We start from the raw sequence: 14,815 nt of genomic DNA on the forward strand, positions 1-14,815 counted from the left end.
TACTATTCATCTCAAATATTCCACTATATGACTATTAGGTTTGCTATCCCTTGGCTTTAAAATTTGAACGGGTCCCTATATGCACACGGCTGGAAAGAAACAACATTAGTTACACATTATCAGAACTAAACTAAATTAAGAAACAGCTCACTTCCTCTGTGCCATCAATATTTTACTCAGCCGTACCCTGAACACACAACAGAGAATTAATCATTAATGTGCTGTTGTGCGTCCATTATTTATAAATACCTAAAATAATCACAAGTGTGTGGGTATACCTTTTTAATGCTTGGTTATCACTGAAAGGTAAGAGAAAGAGAGGTATGGATTAATGCATTTGCTGTGATGCAAGGAATTTGTAGGTCATAATGAATTAGGAATTCACAGACAATACTAATCTGCCACGCCGATGATAGCACATGTGTGACTTTTATAAAAAGAAGAGCTTATGGAAATGGATTCATCCCATTAGCTGCACTCTGCAACACTGGACAGTACTATTGCTTCACCTTGGCTTAGATTCTGTGAAGGGTGCATATCTGTGTATAGTTTATATGGTTTCTTTTAGCTTTTGCATGTTTCCTTCCATAGTCCAAATATATACCTATAGTTTAGTTGGCTCTGTAGTGTGTGTTTGGGTGTTTGTGATTGGGAAATGACATTATAGGGGTATATTCAATTGCTGTTGAAACTGCCGGCTTGTCAGAAAGATGGCAGTTCCCAACTGATTTAGGCCAGAAGGGGTTCCGACCTATTCAATAGGGGCTGTTTTTTCTGGCAAATCAGGAATTCCAGATTTGTCAGAAAATACGTGGATCGGTGGAATAGCTGCGAATCCACGTGCTTTTGTCGGAAATGCTGTAAAATCCGACAGGTTTTGGCCCCGTTTCCGACAATCTCAATCCGACTTTAAAAAAGGTCGGATTGAGGAGATGAAATGGGGGCGACGATGTAGAAGCGCAGCTGAATGTGGCTGCCCTTGGTCACCTGCAGCTCCGCTCTCTCTTGACAGCCGGGTCTCCTGGTCGCTGCTTACCAGCTTGAACCCAGAATGAGGGCAGCTGCTCCGTGCTCGGGGAGGGAGAGCTGACTTGGGTGACGCACGGCACCGGAGTGAGCAGCAGCAGCAGTTCGGTGAGGAAGAGGATGCCCAGCCGGCAGTGGGTTGTGTGGCAGCACGGACGGGACTCCGGGAACGGCCAAATCCGACAGACGGATTTGGCCGCTCATTTAATAGTGCATTGTTGGATCCTTTCCGACAATGTCTGTCGGAAAGGATCCGACTTGAATTGAATATACCTCATAAGCTGCAATGGGCAGAGATTGTCTCAATATAATTAACTGTGAAGTGTATGGAATATGTTTGTGCTCTAAAGGTTAGTAATAATAACATTAATAATTCCCTTAATGCCCTGAGGACCATTTATGAACTAGTCCATGGATAACTAAAGAAAGATTCAGTAAACCATAACAAATTACATATGTCCTAACTGTCCCGGTCTGAGGGGAGTTCTAGCCCACAGTTGCAATTATCCAGGCTTTGGTGCTGATTCAGGTTAGATTGCAAATCACGATCCAACCAGAATTTTTACGATCACCCCACCAGTATGACCCCACCCCCTTCCTGTGCAAACACTCTGTTTTCAATTTTAACTGATTAATGTTTACAAGTATGAAATAATCATGTGTTTACTTTCACTAGAATAATCACAAAATCTGAGAATTCATAGGTTGCTATTCATTAAAAGACCCTTTTTTTAACCAATATTTGGAAATGTTTCCATTGAGCTCAAAAAGTCCATCAGATAATCTTGGACAGTGACAATGCTGTAAAAAAAAAGCCAGATTGTGTCTTATGTACCTACTGGCATTTCTTGTCCCAGGAGAAATGCAGTATGGGCAGATGTTTGGTTACAGGCTGGTGTGATCTACATCATTGGGGGTCATTCTGACCCGATCACACGCTGCAGTTTATCGCAGTGGTGCGATAGGGTCAGAACTGCGCATGTGCCGGCGCATGCCAGACTGCCGAAGGCCGTCGGGCCGCTACGATCGCCTCTGCCTGATTGACAGGCAGAGGCGGTCGCCGGGGCGGTGGGGCGGGACGGCGGCATTTGTCTGCCGTTTCGTGGGCGCGGTCTGGCCAATGCAGGCATGGCCGGACCGAATGGGGGGCGGGTCGCAGCGGCTGCGTGACATCACGCATCACGTGACATCGGGAGCGATGAGTAGCTCCCGCCCAGCACGCTAAAGCTGCGCTGGTTGGGAGCTACTCTTGAAGTGCAAAGGCATCACCGCCTTTGCACTTCTGTGGGGTGGGGGGGCACTGACATGCGGGGCGGGATAGCCCTGTGCTGGGCGTCCCCCACGAATGTCAGTGTGAATGATCGTAGCTGGCTGCTGCTAAACTACAGATTACTGTTAAAATTAATATCCCATACTACAACTAACCATGACTTTAAGGGGTAAATTTACTAAGAAGGGAGTTCTATTTAAGATGGGAAGTTGCCCATAGCAACCAATCAGATTCCAGGTATTATCTTCTAGAAGGTGCTAGATAAATGAGAAGTAGAATCTGATTGGTTTCTATGGGCAACATCCCATCTTAAATAGAACTACCATTTGTCATACAGCCGCCGCGGCCCCCGTACTTGCCTCTCCGGGGGTGCTGGATCTCCGGGCGGCTGTCTTCACTGGCGGTCTCCGGCTCCCGGCGCTCCGTCCATCGCTCATAGTGTGGACGTCGCGGGTGTGGGTGACGTCATCAAGCGCTCACCAATCAGACGCTGGCGGGAAGTTCAAATTCAGACGCCGGGCAGAGCTCCGGCGCCTGAGTATCATCTATTCTGCCTACAGAAGTTGTGATCTCCAGTGCTCCCGCATTCCTGTGGTTTCCAGCCCTCCTAGACGGACTCCAAGCACCTCAGTGCCTCCAAGCGCCTCAGCACCTCCAAGCACCTCAGCGCCTCCAAGCGCCTCAGCGCCTCCAAGCACCTTAGTGTCTCCAAGCGCCTCAGCGCCTCCAAGCACCTCAGTGCCTCCAAGCGCCTCAGCGCCTCCAAGCACTTCAGCGTCTCCCCGCACCTCAGTGCCTCCAAGCACTTCAGCGCCTACAAGCACCTCAGTGTCTCCAAGCCCCCAGTGCACTTTAGCGCAGTTTGTGCCTCCAGCACCTGGTATTCTTCATTGATTCATCAGCAACTTTCAAGTTCTGTCTTTCAGGAGACCTTCAGCGTCCACGCGTGCCTCCTGTCTGCCGACCTAATCCTGCTTGAGGAAAACTTACATTCGGCCATCTCTGCAGCGGCCCAGTTGCGGTTCCTCTTCCCGGTCACCGGAAGAAACCCCGAGTCCACAACACTCCCAAACCAGGTCAGTGATATTATACTCAAGCCTTATGGACCCGGGGGATCGGAACACGGACTCAAGTGCCATCCAGAATTTGGCTTCCCGCGTGCAAAGTCAGGAAGCAGCACAGGGCCAAGTGATGCACTATCTCCAGGAGTTGTCCGGTCGTTTGGATCAGATTCAAGCATCCTTAGCTTCTGTAATTCCGGCCCCAGTTCCCGTAGCCGCACCAGTTGCCGCTCCCAGCAATGTTCAACCATCGGCTGGTATCAGTCCGCATCTTCAACTCCCTACTCCTTCCCGTTATAATGGGAATCCTAAAAATTGTCGAGGTTTCGTAAACCAATGCAAAGTTCATTTTGAGTTACTCGCACATAATTTTCCCACAGACCGGTCCAAGGTGGCATATATTATTTCTTTGCTTGAGGGATCTGCATTGGATTGGGTGTCTCCACTATGGGAACGATCTGATTCATTGGTTTCCAATTATACTGAATTCATTACGTCTTTCCGAAGAATTTTCGACGAGCCCGGCAGGATGACCATGGCCTCATCCGACTTGCTACTCATCCGTCAGGGCTCCCGATCCGTGGGCCAGTACGTGGTTCATTTTCAGACCATTGCTTCTGAACTTCACTGGAATAATGATGCCCTGAGAGCAGCTTTCTGGAACGGTCTCTCTGATCGCCTGAAGGACGAGTTAGTCACTAGGGAACTCCCGGATTCGTTAGAGGAACTGACTTCTCTCTGCATCAAGGTGGATCTCCGGAAGCATGAATGTGGAGGTGAACGTAGTCGATCGGAGTGTTCCAGGTTCCGGCTTCCTTCCTCTAGGCAAGCAGTGGTACCAAGTCCGGACGAACCCATGCAGATTAACCGGTCCCGATTGTCTCCGGAAGAACGACAGCGTCGTCATGAGGGCAAGCTCTGTCTGTACTGCGGGGCCGCAGATCACTTTATCAAATCCTGCAAGTCCCGTCCGGGAAACGGGCAAGCCTAGCTTGTTTCGGAGGAGTCAAGTTGGGGGTCACGACTAAATCTTCTCCGACTTTGGATTGTTTGCTTCCTGTGTCCTTAATCACCAAGTCAGTCTCCAAATCTTGTGAGGCCCTGTTGGATTCCGGAGCTGCGGGGAACTTCGTTTCTTCTTCCTGTGTCCAAAGCATGGATTTAAAGGTACGGCCTATCGAGCGGCCTATTTCGTTGACGGCTATCAATGGTACTAGAATATCCAAGGGTCTCATAACGTGGCGCACGGAGCCAGTTAAGCTGCAGGTCGGAGCTCTACATCAAGAATATCTGGAATTCTTGGTGATTCCGGAAATGCATCATGATCTGGTCCTCGGAATGCCTTGGCTCAAAGTTCATAATTGATTGGAAGTCTTCTCAAATTTTGTCTTGGAGTTCTTTTTGTAACGCTAACTGTCTCACTCCCGTCTGTCCGCTCCGTGTCTCTTCTAAGTCGAATGAAGAGCATATTCCGGAGGCATATCAAGAGTTCAAGGATGTGTTTTCGGAACAGGCGGCTGACCAGTTACCACCCCATAGGCCTTGGGACTGCCCCATTGACCTTATTCCAGGGTAGATGCCGCCCCGTGGCCGCACATATCCTCTGTCACTTCCTGAGACCCAAGCTATGTCGGACTATATTAAGTCCAATCTGCTCAAAGGATTCATTCGCCCCTCTATCTCCCCGGCTGGAGCGGGCTTCTTTTTCGTGAAGAAGAAGGACGGGGGGTTGAGACCATGTATCGACTACCGCGGCTTAGGAGTCGTGGCTTGCAGGGGGATCACAGCTCCGCCGCCTCTCTGGACAGGTCGTCAGGGGTGGTGTTCCATCCATTCACTGTAGTGTGCTGTAAGGTCGCCAGCATCCTCCGCTTTCTCTGCAGCGGGAGCCGCCGATCTGCCCGCCAGTGGCTCCGATGGGCTTAGCCAGGAGGTGGGCTGCATGGCCGGACAACGGGGGCCGTGTGGGAGATCACCGGGAGCAGGGTCGGCTGGGGGCTAGGATGGCCAGGATGGAGCAGCCACTGCGAGCATCCTGGCTGTCGCGCCCTGCAGGTGCCGTGTCTCGGCCAGGGCCTGCCACGCCACCCGTGGGAATCATCCTGTCGCCACCGACCCTTCGAGCACCTCGCCAGGAGAGCCGATCAGCCTGCCCGCCGCAGCTCATCGCACCCATTGGTTTATATATATTTATATTATGATATATATATATATATATATATATAAATATATATATGCAATACATATTATTACATGAAGTTTAGTTCAGTGATGTTTGACATGTCTTGTGTAAAATTGAATCAAATCTGTATCAGTGTGTAAATGTTATTAGAATTCTAAGTAGTAAATGGGATATATCACCAAAGTCAAAAAACAACTAATTATTTTAAGCAATGTAATACACTTAGTACTTAGATGTTTTTAAATCTTGTTTTTTTTTATGATATTCACTTCTTTCAGCTGCCTCTTGTCATACTTGTGCCATATACTGTATATTCCACCTCTTTTTTTCCTAGAGCCGCATAAGCAAACAAGAGGTGATCCCCACCATGGATGATTTAGCAGAATGATGAGTTATGCTGTGTGTGTACCATGTGATGTCACCGCTCTGAAGTGCAGACTGTGCAGCGAGTTCTGTTACAGTAAGGATGCTGGCTAGCTTCCTGCATAAATACTGTATCCCTTAGTGAATTATTGATATCTACATTTTTCACAATTATTAAGATAACAAATACAGGTTGAGTATCCCATATCCAAATATTCCGAAATACGGAATTTCTTGAGTGAGAGTGAGATAGTGAAACCTTTGTTTTCTGATGGCTCAGTGTACACAAACTTTGTTTAATACACAAAGTTATTAAAAATATTGTATTATAAGACCTTCAGGCTGTGTGTATAAGGTGTATATGAAACATAAATGAATTGTGTGAATGTACACACACTTTTTTTAACGCAAAAAATTATTAAAAATGTTGGCTAAAATTACCTTCAGGCTGTGTGTATAAGGCGTATATGAAACATAAATGCATTCTGTGCTTAGACTTAGGTCCCATCACCATGATATCTCATTATGGTATGCAATTATTCCAAAATACGGAAAAATCCGATATCCAAAATACTTCTGGTCCCAAGCATTTTGGACAAGGGATACTCAACCTGTAGTAATTTAATTAGAGGATTTGAGTTATGATGCACACGCTATTAATGTAACACATAGGGGGCATTCATAAACGATGACCCATCAGTTTCTGGGGGTTTGTTTTTGTATAGCAGCTTAGATACATATGATTGGTTACTATGAGTTACAGAAGTTTTTCACATACACCAGCTATAATAAATGTTCCATATGGTATTCACATACTAGAACAAAGGGTATAGAATATAGGGTAATGGGAGTTAATTGTGTGTAGCATGCAATGGTGCAAGTAGAAAAAATGTCTTACAGGTACTCTGTGCGAACACCAAAGGTGCGCAAGCCAAAAAATGGGAGTTACCAAATGCCACGTGGGGTGTGGCCAATGAAAATGGAGGCCAGATACACATATGACCCCAATAGTGCCAGATACACATTGCCCCACAGTGCCAGATATACATTGTCCCACAGTACCAGGTATACATTGCCCCCACAGTGCCAGATACACAAATGCCCCCACAGTGCCAGATACAAAAATGCCCCTACAGTGCCAGATACACAAATGCCCCCACTGTGCCAGATACACAAATTCCCCCACTGTGCCAGATACACAAATTCCCCCACTGTGCCAGATACACAAATGCCCCCACTGTGCCAGATACACAAATGCTCCCACTGTGCCAGATACACATTGACCCACTGTGCCAGATACACATTGCCCCACTGTGCCAGATATACATTGCCCCCACATTGCCAGATATACATTGCCCCACTGTGCCAGATATACAATGCCTCACAGTGCCAGATATACATTGCCCCCACAGTGACAGATATACATTGCCCCCCTATGCCAGATATACAATTCCCACACAGTGCCAGATATACATTGCCCCACAGTGCCAGATATACATTGCCTCCAGATATAAATTGCCCCCACAGTGCCAGATATATATTGCCCCCACAGTGCCAGATATACACTGCCCCCACAGTGCCAGATATACACTGCCCCCACAGTGTCAGATATACATTACCCCCACAGTGCCAGATATATATTGCTCCCACAGTACCAGATATACAATGCCCCCACAGTGCCAGAAATACAATGCCCCCACAATGCCAGATATACATTGCCCCACAGTGCCAGATATACATTGCCCCACAGTGCCAGATATACATTGCCCCCACAGTGCCAGATATACAATGCCCCCACAATGCCAGATATACATTGCCCCACAGTGCCAGATATACATTGCCCCACAATGCCAGATATACATTGCCCCACAGTGCCAGATATACATTGCCCCACAATGCCAGATATACATTGCCCCCACAGTGCCAGATATACATTGCCCCACAGTGCCAGATATACATTGCCCCCACAGTTCCAGATATACATTGGCCCCACAGTGCCAGATATACATTGACCCCATAGTGCCAGATATACATTGCCCCCACAGTGCCAGGTATACATTGCCCCACTGTCCCAGATATACAATGCCTCACAGTGCCAGATATACATTGCCCCCACAGTGCCAGATATACATTGCCCCCCTATGCCAGATATACAATTCCCACACAGTGCCAGATATACATTGCCCCCACAGTGCCAGATATACATTGCCCCACCCTGCCAGATATACAATGCCTCACAGTGCCAGATATACATTGCCCCCCTATGCCAGATATACAATTCCCACACAGTGCCAGATATACATTGCCCCACAGTGCCAGATATACATTGCCTCCAGATATAAATTGCCCCAACAGTGCCAGATATACATTGCCCCCACAGTGCCAGATATACACTGCCCCCACAGTGCCAGATATACACTGCCCCCACAGTACCAGATATACAATGCCCCCACAGTGCCAGATATACAATGCCCCCACAATGCCAGATATACATTGCCCCACAGTGCCAGATATACATTGCCCCACAGTGCCAGATATACATTGCCCCCACAGTTCCAGATATACATTGGCCCCACAGTGCCAGATATACATTGACCCCACAGTGGCAGATATACAATGCCCCCACAGTGCCAGATATACATTGCCCCACAGTGCCAGATATACATTGCGCCCACAGTGCCAGATATACAATGCCCCCACTGTGCCAGATATACAATGCTCCCACTGTGCCAGTTATACATTGCTCCCACTGTGCCAGTTATACATTGCCCCCACAGTGCCAGATATACAATGCCCCCACAGTGCCAGATATACATTGCCCCCCTGTGCCAGATATACATCGTCCCCCTGTGCCAGATATACAATGCCCCCACAGTGCCAGATATATATTGCCCCCACAGTGGCAGATATACATTGCCCCCACAGTGGCATATGTACATTGCCCCCACAGTGCCAGATATACAATGCCCCCCTGTGCCAGATATACAATGCCCCCACAGTGCCAGATATACAATGCCCCCACTGTGCCAGATATACATTGCCCCCCCCCCTCCCCCCACTGGCTCGGTTGCTGTTATGTGAAGGGAGGAGAGCACAGCTCCTCTCCTGCCCCTCAATGCTCCAGAAATCCAGTGAGGTCTCCGGCGGAGGGTATCTCAAATGAGGCGCCGGTTCGTTAGCCAATCAGAGTTCGCGGACCGGCAGCCAATCAGGAGCTCTGATTGGCTAGCAAACCGGTGCCTTATTCAGATTGACCCCGCCGCTGCCGCCGCTGGAGACTTCTACCGGGCATCACAGAGAATTGAGGGGCAGGAGAGGCACTGCGCTGTGCTCTTTTCCCCTCACACAGAACGAAGCCAGCGGGATGTAGTATGGTGGACGGCCCGGCGGTACGGTGTACCGGCTGGGATTTTCTTACCAGTACGCCGTACGGCCCCACTTGCAGCACTGGCAGCATGGTCTTTAACTGCTCAGTAAATGCACCATGCACAGTACATGTAACAGATGTGCAGTTGCTGTGTTTAACACTGGCTTTCTTTTTGTTGCTTTATTTTCCTGTAATCAGTGGCAGATTTTACCTAAGCCTTTGTGCAACATACTACACAACTCATACTATTTGTGAGAACTGAAACTCTACTAAGTGACCAGTTGATGAAACGGAATGTAATTTGTAAATTTTTGTTTATTTGTAACGTGCCCACCGATAGGACAGTTTTTATGCAGTCGGGTGCTGAGGGGGCGATAGGTCAAAACTATGCCTAGAGTGCCCAGAAACCTGTCATCAGCCCTGCGTGCCCTGGCATCTGTTGATAGTGAAGAACCATTGTTTTTTTGGGGGGGTTATAATCATTGATGGTCGATGGCCATCCCAATTCCCCGGCCTGACAGGTGAGGACCCACTGCTGCCTATTATTGTTCTTGTGCAAGTCATCATGATACTGGGATGACAAAAAAAATGTAAAGTAATTGTGGGAGATACAAGATGTGCAAAAAAGAAAAGGTAGACGAGATCAAGTAGGGCAGAGATACTTAGAGTAAAAGAGGAGACAGACACTCCCCAACTCTCTAGTCTTCCACACATGCAAATACTGAGCCCCAGTAGACACGCCCTATGGATGGAATTATACATGCCCTTTTGGTGGAGCAGGAGACACATCCTCAATGGCGTGCAGCAGTATCATTGATCCGCAATCAACTAGCTGAATTTTATTTTTTTTAAGTACGCAAGTATGTTATGTGTTTAGTATAAAGTTGTACTTATCTTCAGGTATGTCCTGCTGAAAAAAAACGGTAGAAGAGTATTTAATCATGTATGTAAAGAGGGCCGATTTATCATATCCCACATTTTAAATGGGGATGAGATATGGTAATATTGCCTTATTTTGCACCTAACTCTGCTGGGACACAAGCTAACACTATGCTTCTGTCTTGGTGTCAACACATGTACTGCACATGTGTAGCCATTGGGTTGTGCATGTATTATTGGGGGTAGACAGAAAGAGATCTGCAGAGTCCCTCTCTATTGAAGTCAGCAATACAGTAGCCCATAGGATACCATGGGCTAACGCTATCTTCAGATAGCATGGGCTAAACTCTAGAATGCCACATCACTTATGCGGATGCTTTTGTAGTCGATAAAGGATGGACTGTGCCAGATATCAGAGATATCTGCTAAAGTGCCTCCTTGTTCAATCCTGGGGAACTTTAATATTTATGGTTTCTACCCCGAAAAAGGGTGTTTTCGGGGAATATGGCGTAAATATTCTTTCAGAATTATGCTCTTGAATTAGGCCCTCTGCCTAAAATGCAGAGAATAATAAGCTCACCCTTCTCTTTAGCAAACATACATAAATGTCCCATTTTTATGAGATAATTTATATTTGTTAATATCTACTTTGTCTTTTCATGCTGGATTAACTTGTATGTTTAACGTCCCTTTAGATGACAAAGAAATGGTGCAGAAATATGATCAATAATCCCATTAAATCATATCAATTGTGAATGTGGTAGCTTGACAGACAGAGATACTGTATCTGTAAATGCTCTTTTCATCGCTGTCTTACAAGGTCTCCCAGTGTGAGAGCAGTTACCGCTGAAGAGATCAGATCAGCTGTGGATGGTCAGCGCAGCACCTGTCCCTTCAGAGCTGCCATTTCTAAGAAATAAAATATGATTTTTGTCACAGCTGTCAAGAAGTTAATTCATTTAATTTTGTTTCTTTATAGACACCCAGGCATGAAAACATAAAAAGCATTTCTCCAACAAGTACTGGATGCAGCCAAACTTTCCTAAACCTGACCTTTTACTTGGCTCATTTGACTTCCAAAGCATTCGGATCATGCACTGAGCTTTGCCAATGCTTCAATGAATAGACACACTCCAATATTTTAATGCTTATGCTCAGGCTTTGATTGGCACTTCTGCCTGGTTCCTTATCGCTTTCGCCCTCATCTTTTATGTATTTTGCTCACGTCATATAGCAGTATAGATAAAACAAAATGACACCACAAAAAAAAGAGATAAGTATATAAAAGGGGTGTCTAGTCTTCTATAAAGAAAAAGCAGAATAAAAAACTTTCAGATCTGAAAGACTCTCAAGTAGATGGAGTCTTTAAAATGATCTATGAAAACACAAAAGCCGTAGAAGCGACTAGTAAACCAAATAAAATCCAGGCAGCAGCGAATGATGAAAAGCTGGGGGGGCACAAAGGACGTTAGGCAAGATGGATGTTTGTTTTATCTTTTAAGTGTATAAAAATTAAAATAATATGCCGATACAGCACAATTGTTACAAGTATAATAGCTAAGCTGCGCATAATCAAATGGATTTTCAAGACGAACCATAAACTGTTATCACCCCACAAAGGTTAAGAAATCTTGCATAATGTCTGAGAGTAAACACTAAAAATGTCTGATGAACGCAGCAGATGGAAGAGTTTTTTTGATGCCGTTTATAGAGACTGGGGATAAAAAATGCACTTACTTTGTCAGCCAGTCATTTTGGTTATAAAGACTTCTGATGGATTACTCAGTGGGATTACGGTTAATAATAAAAATAAATAATGATGACAAATTGTAATATTACATCACTTTCTTTAATTCAGAACCAAATTTTGAAGGACCAACAGTTAACACAGTTTGTAATACATCATACATTTAATAAAAGTTTGTCTACTGCCTATGTAGAGTCGAGGTGATATATGGGTGTTTAGAGTAAACACTGAAAATGAAACCTCTTAATTCAGTGTGAACTAGTGATTTCACTGTCACTGAAACACAGATACTGTCAGGTGTAAGCACAGCTAGTGAATTTATCATTGCTTTTTTATCAATCATAGTTTAGCATACAAGATGCATACCTCAGCTCTGTATGATCAATAGTTAATCATATAGAGCTTATGTATTACGCAGTGCATTACAGAGAATATTCAATCATTCACATCAGTTCCAGAGGAATTTACAATCTATCACATGGGCATACACTAATTACACTCAATTAAAATGTATCACTTGCTTGTAGAGTGTCTCTGTACATTGATGCAGGAATGAGATCAGGATAGCAATATAAGCGATAATAGCGGGATGCCCCAGCAACAGGAGTTAATGCAATGTGTGGTGTGCTGTTTGTTGAGAGGCCATCTGAATTGGTCCCTGATTCAGATTATCTGTAATTTGATGCACTGTTGCCCATATATAGGCTATAACAAGTCTGCTCACTCTCTGTCCCGCTCCAGCATCCAGTAGTCATTTATGACCACAGCTCTGCTCTCAGACCCAGTTTTTTTTTGTTTGCTGGTCCACTCTGTGTACACTTTTAACAACTGGTGCCCTCCAAATATTCACCAGTGCAGCCGTTCTGCTAATACCATACCTCCCAACATTCTTATGGATGAAACCGGGACCCCTGGTTGCATGCGTCCGAAAGGAGACATGTCTTTGCGGGAAAGCTGCAATTGTGAGCCACGCCTCCTGTTTTTGTCACTGAGGAGGCATGCCCAGTGCTCTGTGAGCTGCTGGCATGACCCCAGTCCCTCTGCCTCCTGTATATAAATGCTATGCATATGCCCACATCATCTATTCACCGCTGCCATGCTAGGCAGAGCAGTGACTGACAGGAGCCTCCCAATCTGCCCCCCCCCCCCCCCACCACCACCACCACAGGACACTGCAGCCCATGGGTGGGACAGCAGGACAGTGCCCAAAAAAAGGGAGGCATGTAATACTCACACTGCTGAGAGCGTGAGCAATCATTCCGTGTTCAAAATCCCTAATTTGCACCATTATTTCATAGGAGAGTCTTCTTTAGTCTCTACATACTTTCTGTTCTTATAGAGATTCATTCAGACATCATATGTCAGCATTATCTGTGGAACAGCCTGATGGTCATAGTCATTTGACCACTCTGTGTACATGGCCCATTATATGCTCTCGTTCTTCAAGATTCTTTAATATAATAATTTCTCTGGTGCTTAATGTGAGTTCCTTATATGCATACTATTTTTCTGTGATATATAATTGCTATTTAAGCTTCAGCAGAAGAAAGATACAATATGTTGTGCTTAGTGTTTGCTGAGATTCTGCCCATCAGCGAATATAAATCTCCGATCAGTGGATGACCCTTGTAAGTCATATTCCACACATACAGTGTAACATAATAACTTAACATACTTCTAAACCATTGATTGATATATCAACCAGGAAGCACTGTGTACAGTATAACTTAGGTAATTCATTTAAAAATGAACAACTCTGAAAACAAATAGTAGCTTGTTTTCTGGTTGAATCCTAAACCCATCCTCCCAAACACTTCCTGACCTCATTATATTGCGTTCAAAGTTCCTGTAATGACAGAGAAACTCTTGGCAGGTCAACACCAAGCTGGCTTGTGAAGAAAAAACATTGAAAGGTCACTGCTGTAGCTATACCCACTATTGGCTCCTGAGCATGCTCTATGTAATCCTCCAGTCAAGTACTCAGTTATTGGCAATGCTACTAAGTAATATGAAGCTATTGGAAAGAGGTAGGGAAACTCAGTAGGAGCAATTAGCTGTCTCCTGTAATACTGTAGTATGATGTGCTGGAAAATATTTGTTGGCACATCTAACTGTGCTATTTCATGTACATATATATTTAGATTCTGGTTTTCATTTTGTACTATCAAAATATATTTTTGCACTTAGACGCTTGGATGAGTTCTACACAAGGTACCACATAGCAACATTAATTCCTACTTAAACAAAATAAATCTTATTTTCAGGGACTTTAATTTAATATAACAGGTGATTTGTATTATATGATTGCCATTGCAGAAACATGCACACTTAACACAGCAGATATGGCCCTGTTACGTACACCAAAAATGCGTGTAACTCCTGCACCATCTGTACGGGGGTGGAGGTGGTGATGGTGGGGGTGGTTTGCAGGTACTAAGAGTTAAGTGACAGACGAAGAGCTATCAACAGTATGCAGCCACTCAATGGCTCAGCAAAACCTTGTAGGACCCCTGGCAGACAATGCAGTTTGCCTGGCCCGTGTGATCTGTTCTTATCTCGGCATTTGCTGCATCTGCTAGTGTGTGTGAGCTGTGGAATGTTTTATTAGTAATCTTTAGTTACACACACAAAAAGGAAAATACAAAAAAGTTTTAAAATTCATTTTTACCAAGGGATGATCATTAAAGAAATAATTTACAAAAGGTCAAATTGCATTTGGAATTTATTGCATAGGCATCACATTTATCATTCCAAAGTCATGTGTTTTCTTCACTCCACCAATTAATGTACAGGAGAAAAAAGTCACATATAGTGAAATACAGTTTCACCAGTTCTAAATGTATTTTGGTTAGTGCAAGAGTCCTGGACACTCCAATCACTTCCAGTTCCACTGACCCTCCTGATGCCGTATGGGTGTTCT

The 14,815-nt window shown here is 45.1% G+C and overlaps 1 long non-coding RNA gene across 1 annotated transcript; it reads left to right on the forward strand.

Annotated features, from left to right (window-relative positions):
- Positions 1 to 259: 259 nt before the first annotated feature.
- LOC134935186 (uncharacterized) lies at positions 260 to 12,034 on the forward strand. Its single transcript, XR_010179971.1, has 3 exons — positions 260 to 306; positions 5,874 to 5,999; positions 11,128 to 12,034. It is a non-coding gene; the product is annotated as an uncharacterized LOC134935186 (long non-coding RNA).
- Positions 12,035 to 14,815: the final 2,781 nt, after the last annotated feature.

This window comes from Pseudophryne corroboree, chromosome 6 (genome assembly GCF_028390025.1).
Source record: "Pseudophryne corroboree isolate aPseCor3 chromosome 6, aPseCor3.hap2, whole genome shotgun sequence".
Lineage (NCBI taxonomy): Eukaryota > Metazoa > Chordata > Amphibia > Anura > Myobatrachidae > Pseudophryne > Pseudophryne corroboree.